Source organism: Diceros bicornis, chromosome 37 (genome assembly GCF_020826845.1).
Source record: "Diceros bicornis minor isolate mBicDic1 chromosome 37, mDicBic1.mat.cur, whole genome shotgun sequence".
Lineage (NCBI taxonomy): Eukaryota > Metazoa > Chordata > Mammalia > Perissodactyla > Rhinocerotidae > Diceros > Diceros bicornis.
In genome coordinates, this window is record NC_080776.1 from 20,616,517 (window position 1) to 20,634,018 (window position 17,502).

Sequence of the window (17,502 nt, forward strand, 5' to 3'; positions counted from 1 at the left end):
TCCCACTTGACAGGACTGGAAACTGCGCCCAGAAGGGAGGCAGGTCTCTGGGCCAAGTGACAGAGCAAGACTGCCCAGTCAGGTCCAGGGCGTAGGTACCGGCCCTCCCCCGACCCCCCCGCCATGGCCTGTGGGCTCCAAGCCCACGGCCCTCCACTCTTCACTCCAGTGCAGCTAGTCCTCATCTTCGTCCACTCGCTCAGCAAACGTCTTGACTCTACCCACGTGCAGCCTGTTGGAGGGACACACGTCCATGAGCCCAGTGAGGGAGACAGCCCCTTCTGTGGCCCCTGGCTAAGGGGACTGTTGAGAGAAGGGGGTGACAAGGCACAAACATTGTCAAAAAGGAAAATGGTTCGTTCTTTCAGCTGTCCCAGAGCGATGCATGGATGTCTCCCAGCGCCAGTGCAGGCCACAGCCCAGAGCACAGAGCACAGCTCTGTCTTTCCTCAAGGGGCCACCTCGGGGCGCCATCGAGGAGGGAGACGTGGACATCAATAATGTCACTACATGACGAGGTTCTAGGAAAGTGCAGACTGGAGAGTGTTTTCACACTCATGGAGGGACGGTGCCCAGAAGAAGAAGGTGCGGGCAGTGGGCCCCATGGGTGAAGGCCTGAGGCTTGAAGGTCCTTGACACGGCTGTGAAGGTCCAAGGGCACTGGATAAGAGAGTGCGGAGAGGACGTGGAAGGTTACGCTGTAAGGTAGGAAGAGGTGGGTCACCACAGCACCTCTGTGCCAGCCAGGGAGTGGCACTGCATCATGGGCAGGGCAGAGCCATCAGGCTTTTTATCAGGGCTGTGACACGATATGACCTCTGTTCCCTCTCTCACTTAATCAACAACACTGAGTGCTTACTATGTGCCAGTGTTCCTAGGGGGCCAAAGGTCAGGACGGGCTGGTGTTTCTAGTGTCTGATGTGGCAGGTGGTGGTGATGGTGTGAATGGGAAAGCAGGGGAGGGAGGCCAGGCGTGGGCAGAGGAGCCCACAGGGCAGCCTGGTGGCTATTTGCAGGACAAGCCTGGGGGCAGGACTGTGCTTGGTCAGTGGAGGGGGCCAGAGGGCAGAGCGCTGGGGTTGAAGGAGCTAGAAGGAGAGCCACGGGAGCTGAGGCACTGGGCTCACCTCGGCCTTTCCCGTGGCGGTGAGGACTTCCCTGGCAGGGTTTGAGCACAAGAGAGGACAAGCCAGCACCCCTGGGCTGCGTGCTGAGAATAGACCTAGGGGCTCCAATGGAGGCAGGGGCCCAGGGCCGGGATGGGGAGGAGGGGAGTGTGGGAGGAGCAGTAGGGTGGTGAGAGCTAGTCAAGTTGGGGGCGGTAGTGAAGGTCAGGCTGACAGGGTTTGCTGAAGGAGGGAGTGAAGTGCAGGCAGAGCCCGGCATCTGGCGGGGTGTCCTGGGCACACAGCCCCGATTTAAAGCCTGGGAGGACTCAGAGGACTGACCATCTGAGGTCAGGAAGATGAGGAGGAGCCCAGAGCAGTGGGGTCCTGAGGCTTCAGGAAGATTCCTATCTCTTGAGTGCAGTGGAAAGAAACCGAGCGTGAAGTGGCTTTAGGAGGAAGGGAATGATTGGAAGGCTCCTGGGTTGTATGTGAACTACCAGAACAGTCCAGAACACGGTGGCGCCTCCAGGTCACCTGGGGCCCAGAAATCCTCCATGGCTCTCTGTCTCCCTTCTGTGTTTCTGCCTCCTTGCCTCCTGGTATCGATTGCTTCTGGAAACCTGAGTTTCTGTAGCTCCCACCTACCCCGCTGGAGAGAGATTGACTCCCTCCCAGTTCTAGTTGGGAGAGACCCCAGGAAGGAAGGGAGCTGATGCCCACCCGCAGCCCCATCAGAGCAATGTCATGGCACAGAATGGTCTCCTGGGGACCTGCACGGTTGGGAGGGTCGGGCAAGAAGCTGGGGAGCAGGTCCCAGAAAGAGATGAGGCCGCTGGGGAGACACAGCATCAGATGCCCCCTGTAGCTGCTCTGCGCACAGAGCAGTGATGGGCCACGAGGCAGGAAGCGGGAGGCCAGGTCGGAGGGGCCATGATAATCCAGGTGAGATGAAGGCCTGAGAGAGGGAGCAAATCCCAGATGTCCAGACGGACCTGGCACAGCGGGGTGCTGAAGTCACAGGCAAGGATGGGCTGCTGACAGAGGAGCAGGGAGGACAGCCCCGGGGCAGTGGGTGTGGAAAGGGGTGGGGGCAGAGAATGGAGTTCAGAGAATGAGGCTGAGTCTTGCAGCGGGCTTAGGAGAGCACTGATGCTCAGCAAGGGCTGGGAAGCAGCTGTCTCTGCAACAGCTGAGATATGGAAACACCCGAAGTGTCCATCAGCACAGGAATGGATAAAGAAGATGTGGTTCATACATACAACAGAAGATTATTCAGCCATGAGGAAGAAGAAGATCCTGCTATTTGTGACAGGGGTGGACCTGGCCGACATTATGGTCGGTGAAATAAGCCAGGCACAGAAAGACAAACGCTGCACGTTCTCACTTCTATGTGGAATCTCAAATAAAAGCAGAGAGGAGAGTGGTGGTTTCCAGGATTTGAGCAGGGGAAAAAGAATGGGGAGATGATCAAGGGTACAAAGTTTTCAGTTATAAGCATGGTGACTATAGTTACTACTGTGTTGGATACTTTAAGGTTGCTAAGAGGGTAGATCTTAAGTGTTCTCACCACAAAAAGAAAATGGTAACTGAGAGGTGATGGATGTGTTCATTAACTTGATTGTGGTGATGATTTCACAATGTATATGAATCTCAAAACAGCCAGTTGCACACCTTAAATACCAACAATTCCTATTTGTCTCTTATACATCAAAGAAGCTGCTAAATTAACAGAAATGGAGTCTATGCCCCTCCCCTTGAATCTGGACAAGGCTCCGTGCCTCCTAATAGGCAGGAATGTGGCAGAAGTGACACAGTGCCAGTGTCCAGGCCCAGGCCTTAGGAAATCGGCAGCTACTTCCTGTCTCTTGGAGTCCAGCTGCCATGTTGTGAGGAAGCTCAGGGACTCTGAGGAGAAGCCCCCGCAGGGAGGAGCCAGCTCGTCAGCCATGTGACTGAGCCATCCTGGAAGTGGGGACCTTAGCTCCTATCCAGCCACCCCAGCTGAGACATCACAGAGCAGACACAAGCTCTCCCTCAAGCCCTGCCCAAATTGCAGATTTGGGATCAAAGAAACGATTGTGGTTGTTTAAGGTCGTTTGAGGATGGTTCGTTACACAACCATAGATGCCAAGAACAGGCTATCAATAGAACATATCAATAGATAGAGCTTAAAGTTGCCAAATGAAGAAGTAGGAACTGGTATATATCAAAATAAAAAGGTAAGAGAGGGGAAAGTGATTGCCTCTGAGATGGGAAAATGCAGGGAGGGAGACAAGAAATTGCTGTTTTTGTTTTATTGTGTCAGGGCAGGGAAAAATCCCTTTTCTTCCCTTCTTGTGTTGTTATGGCTGGACTAATAGTAAAATTGACACAAGAATAGATTAACACGGGAAAAACCCAGTTTAATACATAACATATTGGAGATCATAAAGAAATGATGCTCGGAGAGTGAACAAAGCAGGCAGTATATGTATCTTTTTCATAAATATAAATTTATGAAGAATTGACAGGACGAAGAAACTTAGGTTTGGGGTACGTAATTAGTGAGGAATTTAAGCAGAGTTTAGGCTTGAGGTAGTTAATTATCAGGGTTTGTTTATCTAGGCCTCTAGACCCTGAATTCCCTAGCTCTGGTGATAAGGATGCAGGGAGAGCACCTTTCACAGGGGGCATTTATTTCCTGCTTTCAAGGGGAACAGAGGCTGGAGGGTTAGAATGCCATTTTTGCTTTGTTTTGTGTGTGTGAGGAGGACTAGCCCTGAGCTAACATCTGATGCCAATCCTCCCCTTTTTTCTTGAGGAAGATTGGCCCTGGGCTAACATCCATGGCCATCTTCCTCTACTTTATACGGGATGCCGCCACATCATGGCTTAACAAGCGGTGCCTCGGTGCGCGCCCGGGATCCGAACCTGCGAACCCTGGGCCACCGCAGTGGAGCGCGTGCACTTAACTGCTTTCGCCACTGGGCTGGCCCACCTTTTTGCTTTTTAAATAACTTGAATTCAAAATAATCAGTATGCTACTGTGGGATATTTTGGGGTGGTCTGCCCTGGGCCCCAACAGTTGTAACAAACCTTATGGATCTATTTGATACTTTAAACCACATTCATGTATAAGTTGGATAAAAAGAAAAACCAAAATTAAAACCAGAAAAACATCTTTTCCCTTATGAGGAATGGATCTACAATTGGCTTAAAAGGCTTCTTGTACATTCAGCAACGGGTGTATTAAAGAGGCCACTATTCCAGAAACGAAGATAAAATTCCTGCTGACACAGGATCCTCACCCTCAGTTAAAACGCTGCCTAAGGTCTTCTCCTTACAGACTCAGGTAGCAGTCTTGAAGGGACAATTCATGGTGTCTCAGTGGAGCCCCTGGGGCCGTGTTTCTTCTGTCTGAGCCACGGCCAGTGAGTCCAGGGTGAGGGCTTTGCCCCTGGGCAGCTGGCCAGCTGGGAAGCAGCCACCTGGCCTGGGGAAGGGCCGGACTGCAGATAAGGCTGCTGGTCCAGCTGTGGCTGCTCTGCAGAAGGGCTGTGCCTCAGGCCCTTGCTGGGCCTGGACCACATGGGTTGGAATCACAGATCAGGGTAATTGGAGTTGGGGGCGGGGAGAGTATTGAAGCCGATTAAAAATTTGAGCCCTGGTGAATTGGAGGAGGAAGAGGATGCCTTTCACAATAATAAAGAAGGTTCTAGAGGTAGGGGGGAGGGTGTGTTCAGCACTTGAAATGATGAGTTTGAATTTGCACATAACTGAGTTAGGTTTGTAGAGGAGGAAGAAATTTTCCTCTCTCCTTCTAGATTGCTCTGGCTAATCTAAGAGTTAAATTGACATAAGACAGAATAACAGGAGAAAATGAAACAAGTTTAATAACAATATATACATGGGAGAGACCCAGGAAAACTGAGTAACACGCCAAAATGGCCAAAGCCACCACCTTAAATACTATCTTCAGCTAAAGACAAGAAGATGTTGGGGGTAGTTGTTTGGGACTTCAAAGGGGAGGAAGGCAATTCACATGGAGATGGAAACGCAAATGTTTAGTAAACAAATGTTTGCCAACAGGACAAGGAGAGGACTCTGATCAAAAGGGCCTTGCCACCTTCCTCCCTGTCTGCCACACCTAGTTCATAATATGCTGTGGTTATCTCTGGGGATAGCTCCTGCCTGGAACAGGTCTTCTATCTTAAATTCTTTTGGACACTTAGGGAGAAAGGCAGTTTCTTCCTGAGTCTTTTGTTCTTAAAAATAATCAAGCCAAAAAGACATGTTTTGGGGTAGCGAATTCTGCTCCCCTGTAGGTTACAAATGTAAAACTTCATGGTAAGATAACCTCTCTGAACCTTCTCTGTTTTCTTAGGGGTTTTTAATGGTTTGGGAGTTTTTTGTTTGTTTTTTTAGTATATAAAGAGCCATTTTAGCGGGGAAATTTATTTAAATAATTTGTTTTACTTAAAGTAGTTTTACTCAAGCAGGTTCATGAACTGTGTTGTGTTCTTTCATGTTTATAAATTGTACGCTGCTCAGTTCTGGAAAGCAGTTGGCCAAATACTGACAAAGCAGCAGAAACTCAAGTGCAACACAGAACGTGAAACAGAAACTCTCCTGAGCATATTTCACCGTAATAGGTTTTCAAACTAACGAAGGTGCTATTGGAATAAAATTGTCCTCCTGGTTCTCATGATACAAGATCAAAGTTAAATTCCTGAGTACAGTTACAGGAGGCCCTCGACTTTCCTCGGCTTCCACTGCCACACGTTGTGTATCGATGCCCACACCGCCTTTCAGCCGTGGAGTTGTCCTTCATACGTCACCCTCGGAAGGGGGACTTGGAGCTGTGGCTTGCTGGAAAGCTGCCCGCCAGCTGCCCCGGCCCCTGCCCCTGCTACCACTGCCAGGCAGAGGGGAGGCCTGGCCTCTGTCAACTCACCAGGGTTCAGGGTGATAAATAAATGGCAAGCAAAAGGATATATTGGAGCATATGAGGAAGCCATTTGGGGTAAAACTAATTCGGCCTGAGTTTGTTTTTCCAGCAGGGCCTGTCACTTTCAAATGTGCGTTGTGTATCTGCTTTGCCATGTCCCAAAGGGAAGAGTAAATGCCCTTAAGATAAGGATGCAGCTTCCCCCACATTGGCATTTCCTTAAGGATGAGCATTTCTCCCTAGGCTAGGATTTGATTGCTACACTCATCCTATGACCACCGAGCTCGAGACAACAGACCTGACACCAGCTATGCCGATCAAGACAGCAGGCCTGCTCCCCGCTGTGTCCATCAATAGCTATTCTGGCAGGGCAATTTGGCAGGGTGATCTTGTCGTATTGTAAAAGGGACATTGCAATCATATGTGATACGTGCTCTTTGACAGTATATAACCACTCTGTACACCCCACTTCTTTGGTGCCCTTCCTTCCTTAGGGAAGGAAGGCCCCAGGCTATGGTCCTCAAAAGTTGGCTCATAAAAACTCACCCCAATTTTGATTTATAGATTGGTTATGGATTACTTACATTGACAAGGGCCTGCCTGGCTGGGCATCCCTTCCACTCCTGCACCCCCACCTCGGGCAGGCTGAGCCCCCTGGCTCAGTGCTGCAGAGGGGGCTCCACTGCCATTGAGAGTCCTCTCCAGGAACTCTGTGGAAGGGGGGATGGGGGTGTCTCCTGTCTTGGTGGTGGGAAGGTCCCCTTTCCTGTCCCCATCCCAGGTACATATCCCTAGTTCGCCGTGGAAGGGCAGCGCCTGTATGCTGCTCTCTGGTGGGTGGAAAGTGCCAGAGGGAGGCTCTGCCTACACAGACCTCAATTAGGAATTTTTAATATTTGTTTTCGGGGAATGAGCCACTGTGTTTAGCATTTGGCCAGTTTGGCTTTCAAACACTCAGCCTGTGAACAGGCACTCAGACTGTTCCGGACCTGGCTCTTTCAAAGTTACCGTTTCGCCTCCTCCCCTTCCCTCCACTGCCCCCCACCCCCAGAACTGCCTCTGCCACTGGCCCTGTGCTAATTAAGTCCCCACAACAGCCCTGTGACACAGATACTGTTAATTTTCCCATTTCCCAGACGAGGGAATTAAGGCTTGGAGAGGGGAAGTACCGAAGGACACCCAGCAAGTGGTGGAGACTGAATCCGAGCCCAAGTCCAAGTCTGTTTTTTGCTTTCAGATCAGTGTTTCTCACAACTATTCCCACATCACCCTGACGAGGGTTTGCCATAGCCACAGCTGCCTGCACTATTATTATTTAATTGATTTACTTAACATTTTTCTTTAAAGGAGCTCAGTTTTTCCTTGAGTTTATTAGAAAAGGAAGCTTCTAACTAGTGGAAATGGAAGACTACCGTCACTTGCCATAAATAGAAGGCATCTGTGTATTTCAAACAAACAAAAGAAGCGATGTTGTTAAATTCTCCTTGGATCCCGTGCCTGCCAGGGCTCTAGGTCTAAGGCATGCTCTATCTGTGTTAGAAGGGAGACGACAGACTGGGGCCCTGTTAAAGACATTCCAGAACCAACGCAGAGTCTCTCCTTGACATTACCACAAAGGTTGGAAGAGAATCGAAAAGGTAATAACTCTCATTTTGAAGTTCAGTGCTAGTCAATGTCTTGTCTGGATATCAGCTCAAACATCCCCCATTCCACCTAAAACAGTCTGGAGGACCACACTTTGGAAATAGGTGCATCCCACACTTGAGAAAATGCTGGTTGAAGCAAAAATGGGAAACAGCACCTAATCTTCATCCAATGTCAAGATTCTTCCCTCCTTCCTTCAATATATCAGACATTCAGAATAGTGCCTAAAACATGAAGGTATGTTTTTTTTAAGTTCCTAGTTTATTAATCCTCTCATAAAAAAATCTGCACAATCACCACAGAATCTTTACTCCTTCTGTTGTCCCATCTCCAGCCTACTCTTTGCCAGCACTGACATTGGCCTTTGCAGTCCCCTGACTTCCTTCATTCTGCTCTTGCATTCTTTTTGCTGTTTTCTTGAGGTGTTTTTCTTCATATACAGGCCATGTCTTGCGAGTCTATGTTTGGGTTCATTTTTCTTTGCATAATCCAAGGAATCATAAATCATGCCAAATCCACTTGTCTTCCCACCACCAAAATGGGTTCTGCATCCAAATACAAAATGGCATCTGGTGTGGTCTTGTACATTTTGGCTCATTTTTCCCAAATTTCTGTCTTAGGTACTGTTGCCTTCCCAGGGTGAAGAATGTCAATGACCATTTGTTTCCATGAAGTAATCAGTTGGTCATGAAATTCCTGGCCTGGATAGTTACTGTGTCATTCATGATGGTGGTTGATCCTCAGGCAGCCAGGGAGGAAAAGAGCTGAAGGTATAGTTTAAAGAAATAATTATAGAATTGAACACTGAATTCACCACCACCCAAATCAAGAAATAGAATGTGGCCAGGGTCCCACCACCCTACCCCATGCCCTTCCCCTTCACAACCCATCCCTTCCTTCCCCACCAAAGGGAACTACTGAATTCTTTGAAAATCATTTTCTAATCCTAGTTTTATCTGCAATATGGTTTAGTGTTGCCTGTTTTTTGTATAATTTTATTTATTTATTTTTTCCCCCAAAGCCCCAGTAGATAGTTGTATGTCATAGCTGCACGTCCCTCTAGTTGCTGTATGTGGGACGCGGCCTCAGCATGGCCGGAGAAGCGGTGCGTCGGTGTGCGCCCGGGATTTGAACCCGGGCCACCAGCAGCGGAGCACGCGCACTTAACCGCTAAGCCACGGGGCCGGCCCTAGTGTTGCCTGTTTTTGAACCTCATGTAAAGGGAAGATGTGCTCAGCTGTATGTGTTGTTTTATGATTAGCATCTTTCAGTCAACATTGCTTGTGAGATTCAGTTAATCTGATGCATTAACAAATAGTCTCAGCATTTTCATTGCTATATCGTATCCCATTTATGAAAACAACCAGTTTTTCCTTTTTCCTGCAAATGAACATTTGGGCTGTTTCTAACTTTTTGCCACTTAGATGCTGCTGCTTTAAATGTGTTGGCACATGCGTCCTGGGACCATGGATTCTCCAGGATATTTACCCAGGAGTAGAATCGCTACATCATCGGATAGGCACATCTTAATGTCACTGGAGAATGCTCGTGTCTGCAGTGTGTGCAGCTCCACTTCCTCTCCAGTGCACGTCACGGTTGGGCTTTTTGGTCTTGGCCATCCTGGAGGTCTGTGATACCACCATGTGGTTTATTCTGCCTCAGTCAAACACCTTTTCAACATCCTCCTATGTGAAGAAGCTGTCCAGTAGGAGGAGGAAAGAGAGCTCAGGTGGAGGCAGACTGGAGAGTGGTTGGCAGAGAAACAGCAGCTGCAGAAGAGGATTTGGGGGAGCAGCTGTTTTGAGGGGCACTGTAGGGAGGGAGCCAGCAAGGAGGGCAGGGCCCAAGGAAGGGGCAGATCCTGAGGGCCAGAGCACAGAAAGTGCCACATAGTGTCCCAAATCCCTCTTCCACAGCCGTCACCTTGCTCTGCCAGCAACTCCCCGATCTGCCTGTGTGAGCTCCCCCTCCTCCTCCCCCAGCACTCGCTCCGTCAGCATCTTGGAGGCTGACCTCCACAGCCAGAATCCCACCCCGCTTCATGCCCCTCTCTGCCGCCTGAAGCACAGCCTAGCACTCATCCTGCAACCCTGTCAGGGGGAGTTACATCCAGGCTTCTCTCCCCCCAGGATCCCACTGGAACCCACTTTCCCAGCAGTACTTCCTGCTCCTCTCCGAAGGGAGTCTGACACTCTGGTGGGGAAGACCCCTGAGCCCAGCCCATAAGATCCACACCCTTCCTGTTGCCCAGCCCAGGGACCCTGCATTCACCCCCTGGGACAGTGTCCAGAGCATGACTGGGTTTACATATCCTACCTGCTTCTATACAGGAAGCGTCTTGCTGGTTGGGTCTGATGTGGCTCATCTGGGCCTCCAGGAGGATTGACATGTGGTCAGTGCTCAAGAGAGTTTAACTAAATGAAGTTGTCTCCTTTCAAAAAACTTGTCTCCTGCCCTCTCTGAGGCAGGGTCTCCCAGTCAGCCCAGTGAGACAAGCTGCACAGCCCCAGGAGCCTCTGAGGCCTCCATACCTCCTCCTGGGCCTCAGTTTCCAAGGCTGGTATAATGGGCTCCCTCTACTAACAGTTGCCTTCTGGGGCCTTTCTTTGGGCTTTTCAACCTCTCTGACTCCAAATGCCTTATGCACGTTGAGATTCCCTGTGGTGTGATGGCCAGTGACATGGTACAGTGTAATCCCTGGGGTCAGGCCACCACGTGCCCTCGAGCTCCACTGAGCCCCAGAACATATCTCAGCAAACATTTCCCCTCTGTGGCCCCATGGATGTCCCCAAGGTCTGTGCTGCCTCTGCCAAAAGCCCCCCAAGGGCCTGAACTGGCCCTGCCAGACTGTTTTCTAATCAGGGCCCATCTGCTCCTCAGGAAGCAGGGCCTGGTTCCATGAGTCCGAAGCTGCTACCCTCACACAGGTAACGGGCTTCCCCTTTCCCAGCTGCCAACGCCTTCGTGGGACCCCTGAGAACTCCCGCTGGCTGACCTCCACACCAGCCCCTCAGTGAGCCTGTGACCCCATGACCGGATCCCTGCTGCTCTCGGCTGAGTGCCCCATCTGCGCCATCATCGCCCAAGTCATGATGCAGCTACCTGCTCTGTGAGCAGCGCTGGCCTCCTTGTAACCAACTTTCCTGATGGTCCCTCACTCAGGAGGCTGGGAGGAGGGACGGGTGGCCCAGCCTGCATGAGCAGGCCCGGCCAGAGATGGGAGAAGTCAGAAGTGCTGGCTGGGCCGGGCTGAGATGAAACCCACCCCACTCAGTGCCCACCTGCCTGCCAGACCCCCAGAGCTTCAGGAGGCTCAGCACCCCCTGATCCTGAGAGGTCTGTCAGATGCAGTACCAGGGAAAAGAGGGCAAAGTACAACAGCACTAGTGGGGACAATCATGCTATTTCTACAGGGCTGGTGGGAGGCAGAAATGAGAGAAGGTGGGGAAGAGGGCCCAGGAGCACTGGCCCCTAGAAAGGGATGCCTCTGTTTCCCCGAAGTGCTCCCCATTGTGCTGGGGGGTAGTGTCTTTTGGTGATTGACAGCCATTCCCAGCTCTTGCCATGCTCCCCTAAGTTGCAGGGCTGTCACTGTATTTCCCAGGGGACATCGTGAGATCGGGATGGCAGGAGGCAGTCAGAAGCCATTCCTCTGTGGGTCAGCAGCAACTGGTGCTGGAGTGGGCTCAGCATCCCTTTGCCTTCAGCAGTGCCTACAGTGGGCACCATGCTAGGGGCTGGGACACAGCCCTGATGGCCTCAGGTGGTAAATGGGGAGAACAGTGGAGGGTGCCAGGGCTCCTGATGGGGCCCCACAGGACAAGCCCCTCCCTCCCAGAAAACAGACAGACCAGGACAACCATCCCCCAGAGAGTAGGCTGCACGAGGCTGGCCATCCTCTGGCCTGAGGGAGCAGTTACCCAAGAGTACAGGATGGAGTGCAGGATGGAGGCATTATCTCTTACTCCACCAGAAAGAGCTTTTGCCTGCTGCCTTGTGACCCCTGGGCCCCAGAGGAAAGACGGTCACCAGATGTCATCACACTCAGGTGCCTCAGGCCCAAAGCAGGGAGGCAGTGTGCCCCCGTGGCCCTGCACAGCCGGGTCATAGCCACAGACTTAGAATGCAGACAAACATCCTTTGTTTACTGCAAGTCACATGTGGTCTGTGTTTGGTCTCAGTCCTGCTCAGGTACGTGACAAAATTCACAGGAAATCATGGCGGATCATAGCAGATGACTGCTTAATGTCATCATAAGAAGAACATTAAAAAGGACTTCACACTGCACACCTATCAGAATAGCTAAACTAAACACCAAATACTGACGAGAATGCAGAAAAACTGAATCACTCATTCATCACAGGTGGGAATGGAAAATGGTGCAGCCACTCTGCAAAACTTTGACAGTTTCTTTTTTTTTTGGCAGTTTCTTAAGGAAACTACACATACAACTACCTTATGACATAGCAGTTGCACTCCTGGGCATTTATCCCAGAGAAATTAAACATATGTTCACACAAAAACCTGTCTGGGAATATTCATAGCCTTTATTTATAATAGCCAAAACTGGATCAGCCCAGATGTCCTAGGACAGGTGATGGTTAAACACTCTGTGGTCCACCTATCCCATCAGATACTCCTCAGCGATACCAAGGCGTCAGCTACTGACCCATGCTTGGATGAATCTCCAGGAAATTATGCTGAGTGAAAAAAAGCCAATCCCACAAGATTGTAGGATTCCATTTATGTAACTTATTTGAAATGACAGAATATTAGAAATGCAGGTCAAGGCTTAGGGACAGATCAGGGGTGGGAGGGAGGTGAGATGGTTATAAAGACATCTGTGGAGTTGGAGCTGTTCAGTATCTTGACTGTGATTGGTGTTTACATGAGCCCACACATGTGATGAAATGGTATAGAACCTACACATACACTCAAGAGTACATGTAAACTGGGGAAATCTGAGTAGAAATCTGAAAATCTGGATGGTTCCACTGGGAAAAACTGGGCAAAGGGTATGAGGGATCACTCTGTATGATTTCTTACAAGTGCATGTGAACCTACAGTTATGTCAAAAATTCCAATTGTCAACCTACAAAAACAGAAACCAGTTTAAGAGGTAAAGTGTTTATTTGGGGTCTCAGAATTGCAATCTGGGGAGCACAAATTCAGGTAGAAACCTAAATAGGGGTTCCACTAGGGAGTAAAAGTCAAGACTTTTAAAGGCAATGAAGGGAGGTTGTATTACAAAGAATCTTAATTGGATTGGAGGCAGAGAGCTAGTATTGGCTAAATATTGATTGACTATTGATTCTATCTTCAGAAAGTCCACATTCCTCAGTCTTGGTGATCAAGATGTCCATTGTCGTGCTGACTTCTCAAACAATTGCTTGTAAACAATTGCTTGTTTGGCCCAGTCCAAAGGTTTGGCCCAGTCCAAGCAAAGCAGTTTCTCTGGGAAGGCAGCTCTGACTCCATTTTAAAATGGCTCCACTATAGTCCATTTTGACATTTCCCCTTTTTGATCGAGATCTTTCTTTGAAAGCATCGCTGATCAACTATCGGAAAGCATTACTGAGCAACTATTGGAAAGCATTGCTGATCATCAAAGCATCTGTTGGTCCCTTGTCACCAGAAGACTCATTCCAGGTATGTCATGTCCCACATAGGAGGGAAAGTGGTTTCCTTAGGAGCCTTAGGCCACATTTGAGCCACAAGAGTGCCAGAGCACAGCAAAGCCTTACTGTCAAGTTCCTTTAAGGGCAAACATTGCCTGTAGTTCCTTGAGGTTTCTCAGGTGGAGGTTTGCAAGCCTTAGCAATCATTTCAAAGCGCTGAGCAACCATTATCCGAGTGGTGTTTTTATAACATTGAGCTCTGCAGAGAAGACAGTTTCACAACAGCGAGAATTCGTATAATAAACAAAATGCAAAGTCCATGTTGGAGAATAGATCTGAACCAGAAGGCCACTCCTAAGGGCAGCCAGCTAAAGAGATCAAAGAACCATGGTTCTCAGTGCACACAGCATTTCACCTTTTGGCCTGTGCTCAGATTTTTGTCTAGTTCAGTTTTTACTTCACCAGAATTGTTTACTCAAGTACAACAAGAGGTGTTTATCACAGAACAAACCCACATTGTTCAGCTAGGAGGTAATGAAGAGCAATTCTATTATCTAGTATAACTTCTGCAAGGAAATCTAAAGATTTATCTTGGGCAGCTGTTGCTTAAGTGGCAGATTTAGCAATATTTTCCCAGGGTTTTAGATAAATTTCTGATCATATATTCATTCACGGCAGTGCCTACCTGAGGAAAAAGTATTTTTCCAAAACTGGTAGCTTCGCTGATGTTGACACCGCTAAGCATTAAACACCCTTGACAATGAATGCGACTAGTTTCACATTTTAGTCTCTGAAGTAGATTCAGAGGTGATGCCCAATGCTGAGTTTCTGATCAATCATATAATGAAATAGGCGTAACCAATAATCCAATTGCATAGTGACCTCTAGTTTGATAGGGATTTAAACAGTGTGTTCCTCATAGGTCTTTCTGCCAAGTACAAATGAAAATATACCCTAAGGGAGCACAAATCATGGAGTCATTATAATGAAATTGACTAAACCAAGGATTTGATTGGTTATGCAAGGCGTTTTAGACACTTAGCACAAGGAATTAGGGGAGGAATGGTGGAGAGATTGGTAATTAAATGTAGTAAGGGATCTCTAGATTCATGTACAGACTGAGACTTCTGATGAGAAACTCAACAGCCAGAAAGATTTCCCCCTTTTGTAATAGATTGGGAGAGGAGGACAAGAGTATTATACTTACAGTAGCTGGTCATACCAGCATCAGACTAGAGTCTAATATCTACAAAGGTGCAAGCATAATTTTTCTCTCTACAATTACCCTCACTTTTTTTCCAGATATAATCACAGTAAAACTAATTTGTTTATATTAAAAACTTGGCCTGATTAAAAAATAAATAAAACTCTCACTGAGAGTTTCTGAATTCTGAAGGGATCAGATAGGGAGAAAAAGTCAATGTTTCATCTTTGTTCACAAAGCTATGTCTTACCAAATTGTTGATAGCTTAAGAGAAAAGATTTCTTTAAATCTGGAAAAACAAAACATTAAAGCATCCTACTCAGTTCATGTAGTCCCACATAGTTAATCTTTGTTCTCGATCTTTTGTTAGCAGTTTTAGGAAGCCATCAGTCTCTCCATTAGAGTCTGTAATTTCTTACCCAGTTCAGTTTTATGATCTGAAAGTTTACCAGAAACCTGTATTCTAGAGTAAGCGTCAGAGTCACTTGAATCTCTCTGAAGATGAATCTTTCTGAAGATGAAACGTATTTGCAGAAGCATCAGAGTATGGGGGCCGGCCCAGTGGTGCAGCAGTTAAGTGCATGTGCTCTGCTTCAGTGGCCCAGGGTTCGCGGATTGGGATCCTGGGCGTGCACTGACGCACTGCTTGTTAAGCCATGCTGTGGCAGCATCCCATGTAAAGTGGAGGAGGATGGGCACACATATCAGCCCAGGGCCAATCTTCCTCAGCTAAAAAGAGGAGGATTAGCATCAGATGTTAGCTCAGGTCTAGTCCTCCTCACAAAAAAAAAAAAAAAATCAGAGTAAAACAGTAACTGTCTGTAAATGACAAAAGACTTGGGGCTGGCCCAGTGGCGCAAGCGGTTAAGTGCACGTGCTCCGCTGCTGCGGCCCAGGGTTCAACGGCTCAGATCCTGGGCATGCACTGATGCACTGCTTGTCGAGCCATGCTGTGGCGGCGTCCCATGTAAAGTAGAGGAAGATGGGCATGGATGTTAGCTCAGGGCTAGTCTTCCTCAGAAAAAAAAAAGAGGAGAATTGGCATCAGATGTTAGCTCAGGGCTGATCTTCCTCACAGAAAAAAAAAGACAAAGTGGCATGTTTAAAGATCTGATTAAAAAGCAACTGATGAGGAAATTTGGTTATTTCTGTGACATATAACCTTCTAAGATAATAACTAGAATTGTGACTGATGACATTATACCAGGACATATCAGAATTTTAGGAATTTTATATAATTTTTGGAACACTTATATTAATAACATTCACTCACGCAATATAACCTAAGAAGGTTTATCATAATTTATTTGACAATGCTTCCCATGTAATTTAACATACTAAATAAGCCTAATTAGTTTAATAGCTCTCTTTTTATAGGAAAAGAGGACAAATTCTTTGAGGAGTCCCAGGGACCCACTGGAATTTCTCAAATTTACTTTCAGGTCAAAAGAAAGACTTTATTTAGGATTTGAATTTTGGGAAGTTTGTCAAAAATATCAAAAGGTTTGAAAACATTTGGACAAATAGGATCATAGGTCACTGTGATACAATGCTTAGTTACCCATTTGTCACTTAGTTACCCAAAGTGACAACAGAAGAGAGTTAAACAGTTTAAAAATAAAAACAAAAACAAAAACCTTAGCTCTCTTAATTCAAGACCTCAGCGTTTTGAACATAGGAAATTATTTTGACAAAACATAGAATCCCTGCCTTTTAGGTAGACTTACTCAAAGAAAAACCTTTCATAATCTCTTTATCAAGAGCAGACTGAAAGTCCAAGAAAACTGTCCTTTTAAGAGAAAGAAAACCAAATTCTAATTTTGCACCAGCTTACTTTTGATATTAAAACTCATTTACTTACTCATTTACTTAATTAAATTCATTCTAATCTTAGCCAACTTGACTATGCACAAAACTCTTTTCTAAGCCTTCCTCTTCCACAAACTTTCTATAACTTTCTTTTTTACCTTCAAAATTTGTTTCCTCTTTCTCATAACCAGTTTTACTTTAGAACAAATTTACTTTCCTAACAACAACAACAAAAATCTCCATTTCTTGAGTGACGTCAGCATCCTGGGAGAGTGAGCTTCCCCCATTGAACTCTCCCCCTCTAAGACACAACAAAAAGGACATTCATATTTCAGAGAAGCTACTCACACAACACAGGGGATGTCTGAGGCACCCAGGCAGCTGTACACCTGAGGACAGAGGTGCTGGAATCCCCAGAGTAAGTGGAAGGAGGTAAGAGGAGATCCCTTCCTTTCCCAAGGACTGCGACCCTGAGATTGAGACCATGCGGCTCACAGAGAGACGGGGGGAGGGGTGACTATCCTCGGGAAAACCGGAGCTCTCCGAGACCCCTCACAGCCCATGGGAAATCCCCATATGGAGGGAGCAGAACTGTCACGAGGGTACTTTTGACAAGCTAGCCCCTCAGGAGAGCAGAGAATGACAGTGAGGCAAGAAACCTCTGAGATCGGGGAGGCAAAAGTAAGCACCCCTCCCCCCACCAGCTTGCCTGTCTGATGCTTCAGCACAGTGGCCCTGCAGCCTCAGCACAGCAGCGCTTCAGCTCGGCCCCGCCCCCAGAGGCAGCAGCCCCCAGGCACCCAGGCCCCACCAGCAGCAGCAGCACAACCACACCCTGCCCCCAGAGGCAGTGGCCCCTAGACACCCAGACCTCACCAATGGCAGTGGCATGCCTGTGCCCCACCCCCAGAGGCAGTGGCCCCAAAGCGCCCAGGCCCCACCAGCAGCAGCAGTGTGCCCGTGACCCACCCCCAGGCACCCAGGCCCCACCAGCAGTGGCAGCATGACCACGCCCAGCCCCCAGAGGCAGTGGCCCCCAGGTGAACAGGCCCCACCAGTGGCAGTGGCGTGCGCACACCCCAACACCAGAGGCAGTGGCTGCTAGGTGCCTGGGCACCAGTGGTGGCAGTAGTGTGCCTGTGCCCAGGCCCCAGAGGCAGTGGTCCCCAAGTGCCCAGGCCCTGGCGGCGA

At 48.3% G+C, this 17,502-nt stretch overlaps 1 pseudogene; it reads right to left on the minus strand.

Moving 5' to 3' along the window:
• Positions 1–7,985: 7,985 nt before the first annotated feature.
• Positions 7,986–8,405, minus strand: LOC131399313 (small ribosomal subunit protein eS24-like; annotated as a pseudogene).
• Between the last annotated feature and the right edge of the window lie 9,097 nt (positions 8,406–17,502).